At 37.6% G+C, this 19047-nt stretch overlaps 1 protein-coding gene across 1 annotated transcript in view; it reads right to left on the reverse strand.

Moving 5' to 3' along the window:
• Positions 1–19047, reverse strand: part of ALG12 (ALG12 alpha-1,6-mannosyltransferase) — a 115933-nt gene that overhangs the window by 84186 nt on the left and 12700 nt on the right. The window lies entirely within an intron of this gene.

The raw sequence follows: 19047 nt of genomic DNA on the forward strand, positions 1-19047 counted from the left end.
CGCTTAGCTAGAGTAGAAACTCTACTCTCCACCTTAGGAACTGTCTGCCAGAAGTCCCGTGTGGTGGTAACTATTAGAAAACATTCTTCTAAAAAATAGGAGGGGAAGAGAAAGGCACACCTGGTCTATCCCATTCCTTATTAAAAAAATTTTTAGTAAACCTCTTTAGGTATTGGAAAAACATCAGTACACACCGGCACTGCATATTATTTATCCAGTCTACACAATTTCTCTGGCCCTGCGATTGTACACATTCATTCAGAGCAGCCAAAGCCTCCCTGAGCAACAAGTGGAGGTTCTCAAGCATAAATTTTAAATGTAGAAATATCAGAATCAGGTTAAATCATCTTCCCTGAGTCAAAAAAATCACCCACAGACTAAGCATATTGTGAGGTAGTATCATACATGGTTCTTAAAGCGTCTGTATGCTCTGTATCTACCCCCAGAGCTATCTGCTTTCCTTTAATTTCAGGTAGTCTGACTAATACTGCTGCCAGAGTATTATACACCACCTTTGCCATGTCTTGTAAAATAAACGCTATGGACGCCCTTGATGTACTTGGCGCCATTTGAGCGTGAGTCCCTGAAGCGGGAGTCGAAGGGTCTGACACGTGGGGAGAGTTAATCGGCATAACTTTCCCCTCGACAGAATCCCCTGGTAAAATAAACGCTATGGGTGCCCTTGATGTACTTGGCGCCACTTGAGCGTGAGTCCCTAAAGCGGGAGTCAAAAGGTCTGACACGTGGGGAGAGTTAGTCGGCATAACTACCCCCACGACAGAATCCTCTGGTGATAATGTTTTTAAAGACAAAAAATGATCTTTATTGTTTAACATGAAATCAGTACATCTGGTACACATTCTAAGATGGGGTTCCACCATGGCTTTAAAACATAATGAACACAGAGCTTCCTCTATGTCAGACATGTTAGAACAGACTAATAATGAGACTAATAAGCTTGGAAAACACTTTAAATCAAGTTAACAAGCAAATATATAAAACGTTACTGTGCCTTTAAGAGAAACAAATTTTGTCAAAATTTGAAAAACAGTGAAAAAAGGCAGTAAAACAAACGAAATTTTTACAGTACATGTAATAAGGTAACAGAGCATTGCACCCACTTGCAAATGGATGATTAACCCCTTAATGCAAAAAACAGATAAAAAAATAAAAAAAAAGACAGACGTTTTTAAAAACAGACACAACAAAACTGCCACAGCAGAGCTGTGGATTACCTTCCCTATAAATGATTTTGGAAGTCTTTTTAGCCCTTTAGAAGTGTCCTGTAGTATTCATGGGACTGCAAAGGGAATCTGGATAATTCATTTTGTAATTTTAACTGCGCAAAAAAGCGCTAAATTAGGCCCCTCCCACTCATATTACAACAGTGGGAAGCTTCAGTTAACTGTTTCTATGCAAAATTTAAGCCAGCCATGTGGAAAAAACTTAGGCCCCAATAAGTTTTATCACCAAACATATGTTAAAAACGATTAAACATGCCAGCAAACGTTTTAAAACACATTTTTACAAGAGTATGTATCTCTATTAATAAGCCTGATACCAGTCGCTTTTACTGCATTTAAGGCTATACCAACATTACAGTGTTATCACCAATGTACGTTAAAAAACGATTAAACATGCCAGCAAACGTTTTAAAACACATTTTTATAAGAGTATGTATCTCTATTAATAAGCCTGATACCAGTCGCTATTGCTGCATTTAAGGCTTTACTTACATTACTTCGGTATCAGCAGTATTTTCTTAGTCAATTCCATTCCTAGAAAAATATTTTACTGCACATACCTTATTTGCAGGAAAACCTGCACGCCAATCCCCCTCTGAAGTACCTCACTCCTCAGAATGTGTGAGAACAGCAAATGGATCTCAGTTACGTCTGCTAAGATCATAGAAAAACGCAGGCAGATTCTTCTTCCAAATACTGCCTGAGAAAAACAGCACACTCCGGTGCCATTTAAAAATAACAAACTTTTGATTGAAGAATAAACTAAGTATAAATCACCACAGACTCTCACGACCTATCTATGTTGAGGCTTGCAAGAGAATGACTGTATATGGCAGTTAGGGGAGGAGCTATATAACAGCTTTGCTGTGGGTGGACTCTTGCAACTTCCTGTTGGGAAGGAGAATATATTCCATAAGTAATGGATGATCCGTGGACTGGATACACTTAACAAGAGAAAGAAGAGCTTTCGAATGTTCCTCTGCCAGACAGGACGGTGCTTGAACCAAAATATCATCTAAGTACGGCGCCACTGCAATCCCTATGGTTCTGGCCACTGCGAGCAGAGCCCCTAGAACCTTCATAAAAACCTTTGGAGCAGTAGCTAGACCAAACTGAAGTGCAATGAACTGGAAGTGCTGGTCTTAGGAACTTGAAATGTTCCTTGTGTATAGGGACGTGAAGGTAGGCATCCTTCATGTCTATTGTGGTCATAATGGACCTTATTGTCTCCATCTTGAACGAGGGGACAGACAGGAATTTGTTTAAACACTTGATGTCCAGAATTGGACAAAAAGGACCCTCCTTCTTTGGGACCACAAACAGGTTTGAGTAGTATCCAAGACCTCTCTCTGCTGGAGGTACTGGGACAATGACCCCCAGGGCGGAGAGATCCCTCACACACCCTAGAAAAGCCTCTCTCTTTTCTGGCCTTGAAGACAGGTTTGAAAAGAGGAATCTGCCCCTGGGAGGATGAGACTTGAAACCTATCTTGTATTCCTGAGCGATGACCTCCAGTACCCACGGGTCTTGCACGTCCTCAAACCAAGCTTCTGAAGAGAGTGACAGTCTGCCCCCTACCAGATCTAAAGCCGGGTCGGGGGCCGCCCCTTCATGCCAACTTCGACTGGGCAGGCTTCTTATTGCAGAGGGCTGCTGACGTTGGGATTTGTCCGAACGAAAATTAGGACCTTGTCCCTTAGGCTTGTTGTTCTTATCCTGCAGTAAAAAGGCCTCCAGTAACCGTGGATATAATAGAGTCCAGGCCTGGACCAAAAAAAATATTTCCCTTGAATGGGAGGGAAAGAAGTCTAGACTTCAAAGTCATGTCCGCAGACCAAGATTTCATTCAGAGTGCCCTACGGGCTAGCACAGAAAAACCTGAAGCCTTGGCGTTCAGGCAAATAATCTGCATATTTGCATCACAAATAAAATAATTAGCTACCCTTAAAGCCTTAATTCTTTCCAGGATCGTGTCGAGGGGACCCTCCACCTCGATCAACTCAGATAAGGAGTCGCACCAGTAGGTAGTCGCTCCCGCATCAACCGCTGCTGCTGGTTAGAACAAATATCCCGTATGCTGAAACATTTTTCTTAATTTAGTTTCCAGGTTCTTATCCATGTGCTCTTTAAACGATGAACTATCCTCAAGTGGGATAGTAGTGCGTTTAGCAAGCGTGGAGATAGCACCATTTACCTTAGGGACGAAACCTCCAACACCTCCTTTAGCAGAAAGCGTAAATGTTAAATCCTAAATCTAAAGTCTGGTTCCGCCGCAGCTGGAGGCTTAGAGGCAGCAGATTCTGACCCAGAAAGAGCATTCTCTGAAGTATCTGAGGCGTCTTCATCATCGGATAATCTTGTATCATATAAATCCAATAAGCTAGTAGATGACCCCTGGGAAAGACAGCAAAATTTAACCTTTCGCTTGCGCCTAGCAGTGTGAGGTAATGCACTAAAGGCTGCAGGCACTGCAGTCTGTAACTGTTCAGTAAAGTCTGGCAGTAAAAGGGCCCCTCCAGATGGAGGAATAGGAGTGCTAAGGGAAGCTGCATGTGTATTAGGAGATGAATGTAGGGTGCGCATCTCACGGGACGGAGACTCCTCAGAGGTAGAAGGCTCAATAGTACTAAACATATTAGCTTTCTTTGATAAGATTACTTTATCAAGGCATGTGGAACATAATTGAGCAGGCGGTATACCGTGGCCTCCTCACAATATAGACAGGCATTAGCTTTAGGTAAAGAGGGAGTATCCTCTAACGTATCAGAGTTCTCCATAGCTTGCACTTATAAAAAGGACTAAAACAAAAGATAAATGGCACCTTTATACCCCCAATGGCTGGGGCCCTCACCACCTCCTATGACCCAGGCCCAAGAGAGAAACCGCTTCGTCTTCAGAAGAAGAGAATCACTGTGACCACACCCGGTTACATGGTGCGCCATGCAGGACCACCCTGCCCCACTAAAAGCGTGCCAAGCTTAACTGGCTGAGCAGCGCTCAAAAGTGAAAGCAAAACCTGTACGTTCCAACATCTGCCTGAGACACATCTCGCATATGTCACAGCATAAACACGATATTAAAAATATGTAATTAATCACTTCTGTTCAATAATCTCCTTATGGAGACATTAACCCTCGATTCCATTTAGATAAAAGGAGTTGCACTGTGACCCTGTCTTCTTGCGTTATCAAATGTGTATAACAAATGAAACAATCTTACCGGAATCTATGCCGTAGAACAGAAACACAGCCTCTCAAGTTTGACAGATTTGTAGCATAGCTCCTGACATAGACTTGAGAGATAGAAGCAGGCAGTGAAACTCGTCAACACTGATTGCTTAGGAGCTGTTAATACGAGTCTGGATGGGTTTGCAGAAAGACTCTCCCTGCATCTCCAGACTCTAAAATTCGCCAATGCTCTCACTGAGAGGCTGACTCCAGTCCCATTTCGAAGAGTACTACCCTCCATAAGGAACTACTCCGTATCTTCTGACACTTCTCTGTCAACCTCCTGAGACGAAAGGCAAAGAATGACTGGGGGATGAGGGGAGTGGGGAAGGTATTTAAGCCTTTGGCTGGGGTGTCTTTGTCTGGTGGCCAGGTTCAGTATTCCCACAAGTAAGGAATAAAGCCGTGGACTCTCCTCATATTAAGATGGAAATAAATCTGAGCGGTTTATGTAATACTAAAATATTTATTAATCTTCTACAGTTTTTAAATGTTGCGGCATACACTAAAACCATTCACCAGTTGTAAAATAAAATATCTTAACCAAGTCACTGCTAAGCCTTTTTTTCACACCCTTTTTTTTATTTTTATTTTTTTGCTACTTAGATTTAAACACTATTACAAGTCATATTTAAGTAAGTGACCCACACAAATTGTATATGTTTTTTTCTTCCATAAGATTCAGAATATACCATTATATTTATATTGCATGGCGTGTGAGAAAGCTGCAAAAATAACAAAACAAAAAATTTTTTTTTATTTAATATTGAAAATGGCAATGTGACCACTGCTACTGTGATCGCTTTACTAAATTGTCATCTAGGGTAGCCAAATGTGAAGTATGGGCCAAACAGGTTTTTTTTTTTTTGGGGGGGGGATTGTAATAATAAAAACAGCCATGATTTTGAGTTTTTAAGGTCCCCCTTTTTTCTGAAATGGGAAATTCTAACAACCAATGCAGACTATTTGAAAATTCACAGCCAGGCATTTCCGTTTGATTTGATCTTTATGTGGCCATTTTTGACAGTGATAAGTCAGGAAATCATTCTATTTGCACAGTTTCTGCAGCTGAGCTTTTTGTGACCAATCTGTAACTTCACACAAGGGTTTTACAGCTCATCTGGTCTGTTATCCTCAGGCTGTATGGTTAAAGTAAAATCAGGATTTATTTCAGAGGGATGAGTTTTACAGCTCATCTGGTCTGTTATCCTCAGGCTGTATGGTTAAAGTAAAATCAGGATTTATTTCAGAGGGATGGGTTTTACAGCTCATCTGGTCTGTTATCCTCAGGCTGTATGGTTAAAGTAAAATCAGGATTTATTTCAGAGGGATGAGTTTTACAGCTCATCTGGTCTGTTATCCTCAGGCTGTATGGTTAAAGTAAAATCAGGATTTATTTCAGAGGGTTATTGTAGTAGTCTGCAATTCGAGGGTTAAAGGACCACTCAAGTAAACTTATGTGATTCAGATAGAGCACGCAATTTTAAACAACTTTCCAATTGACATCCATGATCTACATATGCACAATTTATGACGTACAAGCTCCTATTGAGAATGTGCAAGATTCACAGAATATACGTACAGTATATGCATTTTGTGATTGGCTGCTGATGGCTGTCACATGATGCACTGGGAAGGAAACAAAAAGCTAACTTTGAAATTTGTCAGAAAAACCATCTACTACTCATTTGAAAATAAAACTAAGTGCATATGCATTGTCTATTATACATTTAATGGTTATATTATTCTACTCTTCTTTAGTGGTTCTTTAAAGGATGGTTGAATTTCATAATCAATAATAAAACATAATAAAAAGACAAAGCAATAGTACTTTATCTGAATTTTAAATGATTTTTTTTTCTTCTGACAAATCTCAAAATTATTTTTAATTTGCCGGCCCTCTGTATCATGTGACAGCCATCAGCCAATTACAGACTCGTACACTGTGAAATGCTCAGTAGTAGCCGGTGCCTCAGAAAGTGTGTATATAAAAAGACTGTGCACAATTTGATAATGGAAGTAAATTGGAATATATCAGTTTATATGAATATCATGAAAGTTTAAATTTTGAATTTGTGTCCCAATAACCCCTTGCGCCAATTGGACGTAGGTTCTACATCGCACAGTACTTTGCCCAGCATACCTATGTCCAACACAGAAGCGCATGCCTTATTTGAAATATAAAAGTTTTTTTGGGACTTGACTGTCCTTTTAAGTACAGAGACAGGGATGTATACCTTCTTACCACCATCCACACAGAGAGGACTGTGGAGGTCTCTGTACATGGCAGAGCTGAGAGCATAATGAAGCTAGTCTGCATCAAGGCTTATAACCGGCATATGGGTGGGGTTGATCTGGCAGATCAGCTGCTGCAGCCCTACCTAATTGTGCAGAAGACAAGGGCCTGGTACAAAAAGGTTGCAATTTACAGATTTTTGCAGATTGCAACCCACAATGCTTTTTTATTATTCAAAAAAGCAAACCCCGAAATGAAACAGACCTTCTTTTGTTGTTTTTTTTTTTTTTTTTTACTTTTACTGTGCCAGATTTTTACATTTCACTACTCTATATTTTTAAGTTAGAAAATTTGTGCTGTATTTTACCAAAACCCCTGTCAAACCTATGCATGGGGGCCATGGGTGTACTCAGGGGGTCTTGCAGAAAACAATCTGAAGTGTTTTTTTGCAATAACTTACAACAGACTCTCCTAAATCATAGTTAAAAAGCAATGTGTGTATAAAATTACAGAAAATTACCACCATACACTTTATCCAATTTTTTTTGCTAAAACGGTTGCATCAAAGCACACCATATACAATACCTTGGGGTGTCAACATTTCAAATATATACACTTTCATGTCAAATAAAACTGGGGTATGCGATAGGCCCCAAACTAAAGATAGGCCTATCAGAAGAAATACTCTCACTTTTAACTAAAAAAATAAAAAAAAAAAGTCATAAAATTGTAACAGAACCTTCCCAAAATCCTGGCAAACCTATGCATGGGGGGCATAGGTGTACTCAGGAGGTCTTGCAGAAAACAACCTGAAGTGTTTAACTTAAAACAGGCTCTCCTAAATCATAGCCAAAAAGCAATGTGTGTGTAAAAATAAAAAAATACCACCACACACCTTCTCCAATTTTTTTTGGCTAAAACAGTTGCATCAAAACACCCCATATACAATACCTTGGGGTCTCAATGTCTTAATTATATGCACATTCATGGCGAGCAAATACATTAGTTAGTTGTAGTAGGTGGCGCAAAACAAGTTGCTATTCCCAATGTGTCTTACTGTAAATATGTGTGATAATATGTGGGCTCAATATATGTTAATGTTTTGATGAGTCCTAATTTTATATTCTCTTTTGGAAAAAAATGGATGTCGAAACTATTTAAGAAATAAATATGATCCTTTATTTGATTATGGTAAATTTACCCAATAGTAGTGATGCTAAAAGTACAGTTAAACAAAAATTATTACAATTCCTTCAAAGTTTAAAAAATGACACCGGTGTCTCTATGTATAAAAATGTACATAATATATAAAAAATAAATTAAATTAAAATAATAACGTTGAAATCTTATAATTTATACAGTTTTGGGTTTATCACAAGTTGTAATTTCTAACAGAATGTTTGTAGATACAATTTTATAGTGGATAAAACAATAGTTGCTGTATAGTTCATATAGGATACTTTGTTTCAAGTTCAGCTATGCAATTGAGATCTTATCTTAGGCAACTATATATCAAATGTAGAGGTATGTTGGTGCGATTTTTATCACACTATAATATAAGTATACAAATTAGTACCTTGAAGTGTATCTGTTTGATATCACTTTTGTGAGATAATTGCGGTTAAATAAACGCCGCTATGCCAGTGTTTTGATTAAGTTTCAAGATCAAGCTGGTGGCAGTTCTATATGAGCTGCTGGCGGTTAAATAAATGCCGCTTTGGTTTCCTCTTATTAGGTGGGCTTATCTGTTTGCTGCGAGAAAATTCACTTTTATATAAGTGTTTGGGTAGCTGTCGTGGCCGCTCAGTTACCTTATCCTTTGTCGGTCAGTGACCTATCGCGCTCTTAAGGGTTTCTTGGTGGGATCTTCGTTGCGGTTAAGTGCTAACCGTTTGCTGATGTTTTTTAAGTATCTCCGGTTTTTCTATTCTGTGGCTTGTCTGTCGGTCAGTGACCGATCACGATGGTATGGTTGTTGGATAACCTCCTGATGTGGAATTTTTGCGTGCCTTTCCGGTCTGTTGTTCCCAGGTTTCTTAGATGTCGGTCAGTGACCGATCTGGGTGCTGAAATGTGGTTGTTGGGATAAGTAGAAAGTTTGTAGGATAAGTAGAAAAAGGATTTCTAGTTATCAATGTGATCTTTGCGGTTAAATATATGCCGCTCAGTGGGAACTTGAATATTTCAACTGGGTATAGCTGGTATTCACTTTGTCTTCTCAAATCCTGTGCAGGTGTGCTCTGGTATCAACATGTTTCGGCTGGACAGCCTTTTTCAAAAAGGCTTTCCAGCCGAAACATGTTGATACCAGAGCACACCTGCACAGGATTTGAGAAGACAAAGTGAATACCAGCTATACCCAGTTGAAACTGAGCGGCCACGACAACTACCCAAACACTTATATAAAAGTGAATTTTCTCGCAACAAACAGATAAGCCCACCTAATAAGAGGAAACCAAAGCGGCATTTATTTAACCGCCAGCAGCTCATATAGAACTGCCACCAGCTTGATCTTGAAACTTAATCAAAACACTGGCATAGCGGCGTTTATTTAACCACAATTATCTCACAAAAGTGATATCAAACAGATACACTTCAAGGTACCAATTTGTATACTTATATTATAGCGTGATAAAAATCGCACCAACATACCTCTACATTTGATATATAGTTGCCTAAGATAAGATCTCAATTGCATAGCTGAACTTGAAACAAAGTATCCTATATGAACTATACAGCAACTATTGTTTTATCCACTATAAAATTGTATCTACAAACATTCTGTTAGAAATTACAACTTGTGATAAACCCAAAACTGTATAAATTATAAGATTTCAACGTTATTATTTTAATTTAATTTATTTTTTATATATTATGTACATTTTTATACATAGAGACACCGGTGTCATTTTTTAAACTTTGAAGGAATTGTAATAATTTTTGTTTAACTGTACTTTTAGCATCACTACTATTGGGTAAATTTACCATAATCAAATAAAGGATCATATTTATTTCTTAAATAGTTTCGACATCCATTTTTTTCCAAAAGAGAATATAAAATTAGGACTCATCAAAACATTAACATATATTTAGCCCACATATTATCACACATATTTACAGTAAGACACATTGGGAATAGAAACTTGTTTTGCGCCACCTACTACAACTAACTATAACTCTTTAAACTTTGGGATAAAGTTTACTTCAGGTGTGCTAGATTCCCCACCAGCTAGACAGTCTAAACCTACCAAACATTGAGCAAATACATTAGGGCAGGTACAAAGGCACCCCAAAAGAAGATAGTCAAAGAAGATATGTTAAATTTAAAAAAATCAAACACCTCAAAAGTTTGACATTGCAAACCCCAAACAACCCAACAAACCTACGCATCACTGAGAACTGAGAATCCATGCCTAAATACAATGTGTGTGAAAAAAAACACAAAAAATGACTACCCAAAAGTTTGACAAAAAATGGTGGTTGAATTAATACATGGAAAGTGTTAAAATACCAGCATTTCTTTCATGTAATTGGCAAGAGTCCATGAGCTAGTGACGTATGTGATATACAATCCTACCAGGAGAGGCAAAGTTTCCCAAACCTCAAAATGCCTATAAATACACCCCTCACCACACTCACAATTCAGTTTTACAAACTTTGCCTCCTATGGAGGTGGTGAAGTAAGTTTGTGCTTGATTTTCTACGTTGATATACGCTTCTAAGCATTTTGAAGCCCGATTCATCTCAGAGTACAGTGAATGTCAGAGGGATGTGAAGGGAGTATCACCTATTAAACGCAATGGTTTTCCTCGCGGGAAATCTATTTCATAGGTTCTCTGTTATTGGTCGTAGAGATTCATATCCTACCTCCCTTTCTGAGATCGACGATATACTCTCATATTCCATTGCCTCTACTGATAACTGTTTCAGTACTGGTTTGGCTATATGTGGATGGGAGTCTTTCGGTAAGTATGTTTTCATTACTTAAGACACTCTCAGCTATGGTTTGGTTCTAAATATATGTATTGTACTTATATTTGCCATGAGTCAGGTTATGTATGTTTCCTTTTGCAGACTAATCAGTTTCATATTTGGGAAAAATATTTTTCTTACCTGGGGTATAGTTTTTTTTTTTAAATTGACTGCTTTTTTTCATTAAATTATCGCGGACAAAATTAGGCCCGCGAGGCGCAAAATGCTGATGTTTATTGCATCATTCTTGGCACGAGAATTTTTTTTCCGCGAAGATACGTCCGGTGATGCAAGTTTGTCATTTCCGGTGTCTTAGTTGACGCTGAGTTCCTTGCACAAGGTTGCGTCTGCAATGATGCAAGTGTGTCACTTCCGGATGTTGTTAGCGCCAAAAAAAATAATTTTGCGTTGTGCGTCATACTTGGCGCAAAATAATTTTATTATTTAAAACCCCCATTCCGATGTGCCTCTTGCCTTTTTCTATGTCAGAGGGCTGTGCTGTTTGCATTTTTTTCCCATTCCTGAAAATGCCATATAAGGAAATTGATAATTTTGCTTTATATGTTGTTTTTTTCTCTTACATTTGCAAGGTGTCTCAATCTGATCCTGTCTCATTAACCACTGTTGGAACCCTGCTGCCTGATAACAGTTCTACCAAAGATAAGTGTATCTGTTGTAAATTTGTGGAGATTATATCTCCAGCTATGGTATGTAATAGTGGTCATGATAAGCTTTTACATGCAAATAATGTATCCATCAGTAATAGTACAATGCCTGTTGTTCCTTCAACATCTAATGTACATGATATTCCTGTGAATATAAAAGATTTTGTTGCTGATGCGTTTAAGAAACCAAAGCCAGCCCCCAAGTCTGCATGAAGGTGCGGCCCTCATTCCAGCTCAGCTGGTAGGGGGCAGATTAAGATTTTTCCAAAGTATTTGGGAAGATTCTGTCCAAAATCAATGGATTCAGAGTATTGTTTCTCAAGGGTACCGAATAGGATTCAGAGTAAAACCTCCTGTGAGAAGATTTTTTTCTCTCATGCATCCCAGCAAATACAGTAAAGGCTTAGGCTTTTCTGAAGTGTGTTTCAGACCTAGAGCTTTCAAGGGTAATCATGCCAGTTCCGTTTCAGGAACAGGGTCTGGGGTTTTATTCAAATCTATTCATTGTCCCAAAGAAAGAAAATTCATTCAGGCCAGATCTGGATCTGAAAATTTTGATTTGTTTTGTAAGAGTGCCAACTTTCAAAATGGTGACTATAAGGACTATTCTGCCTTTTGTTCAACAAGGTCATTATATGTCCATAATAGACTTACAGGATGCATATATTCATATTCTGATTCATCCAGACCACTATCAGTTTTTGAGATTCTCTTTTCTAGACAAGCATTACCAATTTGTCGCTCTTCCATTTGGCCTAGCGACAGCTCTTAGAACCTTTTCAAAGGTTCTCGGTGCCCTACTCTCTGTAATCAGAGAACAGGGTATTGCTGCGTTTCCTTATTTGGACGATATCTTGGTACTAGCTCAGTCTTTACATTCTGCAGATTCTCACACGAATCAACTAGTGTTTCTTCAAAGGCACGGTTGATGCATCAATTTACCAAAAAGTTCTTTCATTCCTCAGACAAGGGTCACCTTTTTAAGTTTCCAGATAGATTCAGTGTCCATGACGGTCTCTTACAGACAAGAGACTATTAAAATTGGTTTCAGCTTGTCGGAACCTTCAGTCTCAATCATTCCCTTCAGTGGCTATGTGCATGGAAGTTTTAGGTGTCATGACTGACAGCATCGGACGTGATCCCCTTTGCTCGTTTTCATATGAGACCTCTCCAGCTTTGTATGCTGAATCAATGGTGCAGGGATTATACAAAGATACAATTAACATCCTTAAATCCCAATGTTCGACTCTCTCTGACTTGGTGGTTAGATCACCATCGTATAGTTCAAGGTGCCTCTTTTGTTCGTACATCCTGGACTGTGATCACAACAGATGCAAGTCTTTCTGGTTGGGGAGCTGTCTGGGGATCTCTGACAGCACAAGATTTGGAAATCTCAAGAGGCGAGTTTACCAATCAATATTTTAGAACTCTGTGCTATTTTCAGGGCTCTTCAGGTTTGGCCTCTATTGAAGAGAGAACCGTTAATTTGTTTTCAGACAGACAATATCACAACTGTGGCATATGTCAATCATCAGGGTGGGACTCACAGTCCCCAAGCTATGAAAGAAGTATCTCGGATACTTTCTTGGGCGGATTCCAACTCCTGTCTAATTTCTGCGGTTCATATCCCAGGTGTAGACAATTGGGAAGCGGATTATCTCAGCTGTCAGACTTTACATCCGGGGAAGTGGTCGCTCCATCCAGAGGTGTTTTTTCAGATTGTTCAGATGTGGGGTCTTCCAGAAATAGATCTGATTCCCATCTAAACAAGAAACTTCCCAGGTACCTGTCCAGGTCCAGGGATCCTCCGGCGGAGACAGTGGATGCGTTAGCAGTTCCTTGGTGTTACCAACCTGCTTATAGCTTCCTGCCTCTAGTTCTTCTTCCAAGAATGATTTCCAAGATCATCATGGAACGATCGTTTGTGTTGCTGGTAGTTCCAGCATGGCCTCACAGGTTTTGGTATGCAGATCTTGTTCAGATGTCCAGTTGCCAACCTTGGCCACTTCCTTTAAGACCAGACCTTCTGTCTCAAGGTCCGTTTTTCCATTAGGATCTCAAATAATTAAATTTGAAGGTATGTAAATTGAACGCCTAGTGCTTAGTCATAGAGGTTTCTCTGACTCAGTGATTAATACTATGTTACAGGCTTATTATCGAGTTTGGAAGACTTATATTTCATGGTGTTGTTCTCATAAATTCTCCTGGCATTCTTTTAGCATTCCTAGAATTTTACAGTTTCTTCAGGATGGTTTGGATAAATGTTTTGTCTGCAAGTTCCTTGAAGGGTCAACTCTTTGCTCTTTCTGTTTTATTTCACAGAAAGATTGCTAAGTTTCCTGATATTCACTGTTTTGTACAGGCTTTATTTTGTATCAAGCCTGTCATTAAATCAATCTCTCCTCCTTGGAGTCTTAATTTGGTTTTAAAGGCTTTACAGGCTCCTCCGTTTGATCCTATGCATTCTTTGGACATTAAACTACTTTCTTGGAAAGTGTTGTTCCTTTTGGCAATCTCTTCTGCTAGAAGAGTTTCCGAATTATCTGCTCTTTCTTGTGAATCTCATTTTCTGATTTTCCATCAGGAATCAGGATAAGGCAGTTTTGCTGACTTCATTTAAATTTCTACCTAAAGTTGTGAATTCTAACAACATTAATAGAGAAATTGTTATTCCTTCTTTGTGTCCTAATCCTAAGAATTCTTTGGAGAGATCCTTACATTCTTTGGATGTTGTAAGAGCTTTGAAATATTATGTTGAAGCTACTAAAGACTTCAGGAAGACTTCTAGGCTATTTGTTGTCTTTTCTGGTTCTAGGAAAGGTCAGAAGGCTTTTGCCATTTCCTTGGCATCTTGGTTAAAGCTTTTGATTCATCAGGCTTATTTGGAGTCAGGTCAGGCCCCACCTCAGAGAATTACAGCTCATTCTACTAGATCAGTCTCCACTTCGTGTGCTTTTAAGAATGAAGCTTCAGTTGATCAGATTTGCAAAGTAGCAACTTGGTCTTCTTTGCATACATTTACTAAATTCTACCGTTTTGATGTATTTGCTTCCTCGGAAGCAGTTTTTGGTAGAAAAGTTCTTCAGGCAGCTGTTTCAGTTTGATTCCTCTGCTTATGTTTAAGTTTTTTTCTTTTCATTTATGAGAATAAACTTATATTTTGGGTTGTGGATTAATTTTTTCAGCAGAAAAAGGCTGTTATTTTTATCCCTCCCTCACTAGTGACTCTTCTGTGGAGTTCCACATCTTGGGTATTACTATCCCATACGTCACTAGCTCATGGACTCTTGCCAATTACATGAAAGAAATGCTGGTATTTTAACACTTTCCATGCACTAATTCAACCACCATTTTTTGTCAAACTTTTGGGTAGTCATTTTTTTGTGTTCTTTTTCACATACATTGTATTTAGGCATGGATTCTCAGTTCTCAGTGATACCACCTATGCGTAGGTTTGTTGGGTTGTTTGGGGTTTGCAATGCCAAACTTCTGACATGTTTGATTTTTTAAAATTTAACATCTTCTTTGACTATCTTCTTTTGGGGGGCCTTTTTACATATCCCAATTTATTTGCTCGCCATGAACATGCATATATTTCAGAAGTTGAGACCCCAAGGTATTGAATATGGGGTGTTTTGATGCCTTTGATGCAACTGTTTTAGCCAAAAAAAATTGGAGGTGTGTGGTTGTATTTTTTTATTTTTACACACACATTGCTATTTGGCTATGATTTAGGAGAGCCTGCTGTAAGTTATTGCAAGAAAACACTTCAGGTTGTTTTCTGCAAGACCTCCTGAGTACACCTATGCCCCCCATGCATAGGTTTGCCAGGGTTTTGGGAAGATTCTGTTACAATTTTATGACTTTTTTTTAGTTAATTTGAGTTAAAAGCGGGAGTATTTCTTCTGATAGGCCTATCTTTAGTTTGGGATCTATCACATACCCCAGTTTTATTTATTGCCATAAGAGTGTATATATTTGAAATGTTTACACCCTAAGGTATTGTATATGGTGTGCTTTGATGCAACCGTTTTAGCCAAAAAAATTGGAGAAAGTATATGGTGGTAATTTTTTTGTAATTTTCATTTTTATACACACATTGCTTTTTAACTATGATTTAGGAGAGTCTGTTGTAAGTTATTGCAAAAAAACACTCCAGATTGTTTTCTGCAAGGCCCCCTGAGTACACCCATGGCCCCCATGCATAGGTAAGAACTTACCTGATAAATTAATTTCTTTCATATTGGCAAGAGTCCATGAGACCCACCCTTTTTATGGTGGTTATGTTTTTTTTGTATAAAGCACAATAATTTCCAAATTCCTTTGTTGATGCTTTTTACTCCTTTCTTTATCACCCCACTACTTGGCTTTTCGTTAAACTGAATTGTGGGTGTGGTGAGGGGTGTATTTATAAGCATTTTGAGGTTTGGGAAACTTTGCCCCTCCTGGTAGGATTGTATATCTCATACGTCACTAGCTCATGGACTCTTGCCAATATGAAAGAAATTAATTTATCAGAAAGTTCTTACATAAATTATGTTTTCAAATACCCTAGGTTGTCTACTTTTCAAAAACATGTGGTTTGATGGGGTAAATTACATTGGTCGGCTTCAGAAATGCCCCAAATAGGACATGGGTGCATGACAGATGTGAAAATTCCAAGTTGGAAAACTGGAATGCGCCCACTAAAAATAAGGTCTTTTAGCCCCCAGAGAACCCGACACACCTATACATCGGAGGTATCATTGAATTTAGGAGATGTTGCTGAACACATATTGGGGTGTAATTTGGCAGTAACCTTTAACATTTTCAGTAAATGTATTCTTAAATTGCTATTTTGTTAAAAAAAAATCACCATTTTGGCATAGATTGGTGGTAAAATGGTTGCATGAAAAGAGTCAAAATACCCCAAGTTTAAATACCTTAGGTTGTCTTCTTTTAAAAAATATATACATGTGAAGGGTTATTCAGGGATTCCTGAGAGATATTAGTGTTCCAATGTAACTAGCGCTAATTTTGATGAAAAAAAAAATGGTTTGGAAATAGCAAAGTGCTACTTGTACTTATTGCCCTATAACTTGCAAAAAACAAACAAACTAAGAACATGTAAACATTGGGAATTTCTAAACTCAGGAGTACATTTAGAAACTATTTAGCATTGGTGTTTTTTGGTGGTTGTAGATGAGTAACAGATTTTAAGGGTCAAAGTTAGAAAAAAAAAGTTTTTTTCAATTTTTTCATCATTTTATTAATTTTTTGTTTTAAAAATGATAAGATATGATGAAAATAATGGTATCTTTAGAAAGTCAATTTATTGGTGAGAAAAACGGTATATAATATGTGTGGGTAGAATAAATGAGTAAGAAAAAAATTACAGCTAAACACAAACACCGCATAAATGTAAAAATAGCCCTGGTCCCAAACGGTCAGAAAATTGAAAAGTGCTGTGGTCACTAAGGGGTTAAAAGGACAGTCTAGTCAAAATTAAACTTTCAATATTCAGATAGGACTTGTAATTCTAATCAACTTTCCAATTTACTTTTATCCTCAAATTTGCTTTATCTTGGTATTCTTAGTTGAAACTAAGCCTAGGTATATTCATATGCTAATTTCTAAGCCCTTAAAGGCTGCCTCTTGTCACATGCTTTTTAAATTGCTTTTCACAACAATAGACTGAAAGTTCATGTGGGCCATAAAGATAAGTCATGTGATCAGGGGCTGTCAGAAGATGCTTAGATACAAAGTTATCACAGAGGTAAAAAGTAGGGATGCACCGAAATTTCCGCCGCAGAAACTTTTCGGACGAAAATTGCATTTTTGGCTATTTCGGTTTTTTTGCCTGTTATTTTCGGTAAAATTATTGTGTAGCATGTTTCAAATTTGATGCTACCCTAGAGCTACTGTTTAAGTTCATTACTTGACTTACTGTTTTGCATATAATGAGTTTTCTATGACTATACTTTATTTGAATAATTGGTAAAAAAAAAAACTGTTAAATCTGATTCTGTTACATAGAACTAAATAAAGAATAATACAGTATATTGATATTTAATATTGTTTTAAGTAGGGATGCACCGAAATTTTCATCGCAGAAACATTTTGGCCGAAAATGGCATTATCATTTTTTGCATGTTTTTTTCTTGGTAAAATTATTGTGTAGCATATTATTGTTTTAAGATATTTTTGTTACTTTCAATAAAAGTGTGGGCTTTTTTTATTGGCTTGAAGGTTTTCAATTCAGATTCATTCATTAAATAGTCTAATTATGCAAAAAAAACTAAATAAATAAATAAAAATATTTGAAAAAAAATACATTTTCGGTATCGGTTTTGGGCCAAGTGCATCCTGGATTTTTGGGTTCGGTTTCGGTCCAGAATTTCCATTTCGGTCCATCACTAGTAAAAAGTATATTAATATAACTGTTGCTTATGCAAAACTGGATAAATGGTAATAAAGGGATTATGTATCTTTTAAAACAATAACAATTATATTGTAGACTGTCCCTTTAAGTAATTTTAGAGGTGTGGTGCACAGCTGCAATTAGCGGCCTTCCAATTGCCAAAAAAGAATGCCAAAGTCATGGGTGTCTGCTATTTCTGGACAAAGGGGATCCCAAAGATGTTTTTATAACCATTTGTTATATAACTGCATTAGTTGTGTGTTCATTTCAGTGAGAACCCCCCAAATTTTATGAATATGTTAACTTTTTTTTTATAAAAATGATCGTATATGCCGGCCACATAGTTGCATCAAATATACCAAAATCGGTCTTGATCAATGCCTTGGGTTGTCTACTTTAAAAAATATATATATACATATAGTTTCATAGGTAAATCAAAGAATAAGGCTCTATTTTTGTTTAAATTGAGTGATAGTAAAAATGCTAAAAAGTGTTCAGTAGTTTGGGCAAGTTTTTCTCTGAAATTCACGGTAGCAAAGTGTTAAGAACCTTTTGTTGTTGTTCTGAAAACAGAACCAGGGATACTTGTTTTATCATATGCAGTGTACTCCCCTGAACCAATTTAGGCCTAGTTTCCATTGAAGTGGTAAAGTTTGGAAAAACATTATCTTCATTAAAGTCAATGGAGATTTTTTTTTACCACCAGTTTCCAAACTTTACCACCTCAATAGAAACTAGAAGTTAATCGGTACAGTACTAGGATGATTTTACTGACCACCCAGAAACCATTTAAGCCAATATTAAATTAAAATCCAGATCTTAGTGTGGTGACCTTTCACAAGAATCAATCCAACTACAAAAAGATTTGAATGGCACGAGCATTCACCTTCTCAAATTACAATCTCAAATTATTTATGGTTGCTTTAAATTGATATGAAACCCAAAATTTTTCTTTGACGATTCATATAGAGAATACAATTTTAAACTTTCCAATTTGCTTCTCACTATTAATATTATAATCTAATTTGCTTCATTCTCTTTGTGTCTTTTGTTGAAAAAACAGCAATGCACATGGGGTGAGCCAATAACATGAGGCATACATGTTCAGCCACCAATCAGCAGCTCCTGAGCCTACCTAGATATGCTCTTTAACAAAGGCTACCAAGAGAACAAAGCAAATTAGATAATAGACGTAAATTGGAGAGTTGTTTAAATTTGCATGCTCTCCCTGAGTCATGAAAGAAAAAATTGGGGTTTCATGTCCCTTTAAGGCTGTTCTCTATTGTTGTTTAATTGGAAATAC

Source organism: Bombina bombina, chromosome 6 (genome assembly GCF_027579735.1).
Source record: "Bombina bombina isolate aBomBom1 chromosome 6, aBomBom1.pri, whole genome shotgun sequence".
NCBI classification, from domain to species: Eukaryota; Metazoa; Chordata; class Amphibia; order Anura; family Bombinatoridae; genus Bombina; species Bombina bombina.